Source organism: Nannospalax galili, unplaced genomic scaffold (assembly GCF_000622305.1).
Source record: "Nannospalax galili isolate Female #2095 unplaced genomic scaffold, S.galili_v1.0 scaffold23, whole genome shotgun sequence".
NCBI classification, from domain to species: domain Eukaryota; kingdom Metazoa; phylum Chordata; class Mammalia; order Rodentia; family Spalacidae; genus Nannospalax; species Nannospalax galili.
In genome coordinates this window covers 1,777,948-1,780,641 of record NW_008350771.1, presented here as the reverse complement: position 1 = coordinate 1,780,641, position 2,694 = coordinate 1,777,948, and the positions used below count along the sequence as shown (strand labels likewise).

Sequence of the window (2,694 nt, the reverse complement as noted above, 5' to 3'; positions counted from 1 at the left end):
ATAGAGGAAGGAGAAGTCTTCTCCTTCCTCTATACCTATGATACGGTAGATTTGGTCTTTTCATGGTTTCCCACATCTCTTGCATATTCCATTCCTGTGTTTTTTAAAATTTTTCATAATCTTTGCTTGAGTGGTCCAATTCTTCAACTTTATCCTCCAGTGTTGATATTCTGTTCTCCATTTCATTCGTTCTAGTGGTGAGGCTTCTCCCTGTTGTTTCAAGTTGGCTTATTAAGTTTTGCACTTCCTTCTTCATTTCTACCCGAGTTTTCTTCAATATTTCTAGCTCTTTTGTGAATTCATTCAGAAGTTTATCCTTTTCTTCTTTTAGTTCTTTGATTTGTTTGTTCATGTGTTCTTTAAATTCATTGAATTCCTTGATCATGTTTATGATTGTTCTTTTAAATTCAGTGCCCTGGGTTATCTCTAGGGGGTTCTCTTTGTAGAACTCTTCTACAGGATTGGTGGAGTTTGAGGGAGACATAGTGTTTTGGCTTTCCATTTTATTGTTCTTTCATTGTGGTTTTGGCATGTGAGTTTCTTTTGTTGTTAATGATTCTGATATGAGAATTAAGTCGAAGTGTGGTTCTGTTTGTATTATCGGGTGCCTAGGTCCTTTCCTTGTTGGCTATGTAAAGCTGCTTGGTACAGGTTTCAGGTTCTCTCAGATTTTATTTAGGAGGGAAATGTTGGCTTCAGATAAGCTATTCAGGAGCACCCACAGAAGCACAAGTCAGGTTCTAGTCAGGTACACTCAGGCTTCCTTCTAAGTTTCGGACCCCTATTAGCAGGAACTCAGAGAAAATTTGGGAAATTCCCTAAGTGGGGGCGCTGATTTGGGGCCTCTCAGTTGGTCTGCTGTGTTCTCAGCCCCTATGCCAGAGAGAGGCCAGAACCTGGCACTCTCTGGTGGTCTGCTGAGCTACACCTCTACACAGCTGCTACACTGATGGAGGTCAGAGCCCACCCTCTCAGGCTGTCTGCTAGGATCTTAGCCTTAGCCTACCAAAGCCAGGTCTGCCCTGGGGCCTTGGGAGGGGCCTCATGAAATCCCAGGTAGGGGGATGGGTATGGCACATATAGGGGAAGCTCACCACCTTGTGGAGGCAGGACGCCCCCCACACACACACTCTCAGGCAGTTCTCTGCTGTTCTCAGCCCTGATGCCAGAGGGAGGCCGGAACCCAGCGCTCTCTGGTGGTCTGCCTATATTTCGGTGTTTTTGAGACAGGGTCTCCTTGTAGCCCCAGCTGACCTGGAACTCACTATGTAGACCAGGTTGGCCTTGAACTTACAGAGATCTGCCTGCCTCTGCCTCCTGAGTGCTGGAATAGGTGGTATTATATGACGAATTGCCATCATTGAAACCGCTAAATTCTGTGAATTTATTGTTATTTAATAGATTCTGACATTATGAAAAGATGCAAATGTGTTTGTTTCTGCCATAGCTTACTCATGACACAGAATCACAGGTAGCCCAAGCTAACCTGGAATTTTCTTTGTAGCTTGAAAGACCTGACTGACAGCAGGAAGGCCATTTTAGAAAAAGAACTGTAATCAGCCATTCGATAAGCCAAGATTCTAACCCAGGTCTTGTGAAACTAGCAGTGGAAGATAGGACGTTTGCAGTTGGACCACCTGCCACCACCCTGAGGCCCCTACCGGGAAGTTAGCGATAACAGCCCCTACTGGGAAGTTAACGATAACAATCGGTTTCACCCATAGCCCCCTCTGAATTTGGCAATACTGTTTCCTCATACCTTGTACCCATTGAAATGCACTAATAATAACCTTGTAACCATGCATCTGCTTCTGTACCTTGCTTCTGCTCTATAAAAAGCCCCCCCCAAACTAAGCCCAGCGTGCAAGTCCTGACCCGAGCGGGACTCTGCGTCCGCAGGCGCCTGTGTATGAATAAATTCCTCTTGCTTTTGCATCCCGAAACTTGGTTTTGTCCCTGTGTGTTGAGCGCGATTCTTCAAGCTGAGGATCCTGATCTGCCTGACTCTACCTCCTGAGTGCTGGGATTATAGGCAGCTTGTGCCACCACACTCAGTTGATGTGGTTGTGGGGACCAAACCCAGGGCTAAGCATGCTGAGCAAACACTGTACCAACTGAGCTACAACCCTAGCCAGTATGTCTTGATGAGCAGCACTGAAGCATTTTGTTGAGCAGGACCGTACCTCTTACTCATTGTGGAAGGTTTAGAATCCCTGGCTTTAACCCGCTCAACAACCTAGGTTAGATATTATCACATATTCTCATTCCCTTTTTACAGAAGAGGAAAGCAGATACAGGGATGTGATATAACTTAATCTGATGTGTCTAGCCAGTAAGAGAGGACTCAATATTTGAACCCAAGGCTCTGGTCCTATACATATAAGTATCTGCTACCCTACCTCACCCATGGTGAAAAGAATAGATGAAAGAGGGAAAAGCCCTTGAAACAGAGTCCAACAAACAGAGCTCGGGAGCTTCATGAAGCTTCTCTAGACTGGGATGACAAAGACGGCAGGAACCAGAAACTCTTCTTTCATACAGGGCTGGCCAGTAGCAGCTGAAGAGTGCTTTCATCTGGGGCTGGAGTGATGACTCAGTGGTTGTCCAACAAACAGAGCTCGGGAGCTTCATGAAGCTTCTCTAGACTGGGATGACAAAGAGTGCTTTCATCTGGGGCTGGAGTGATGACTGAGC

At 45.8% G+C, this 2,694-nt stretch overlaps 1 pseudogene; it reads right to left on the bottom strand.

The window, feature by feature from the left end:
* The window catches only part of LOC103745936, a 14,175-nt pseudogene extending 11,981 nt beyond the window's left edge, over positions 1-2,194 (bottom strand).
* Positions 2,195-2,694: the final 500 nt, after the last annotated feature.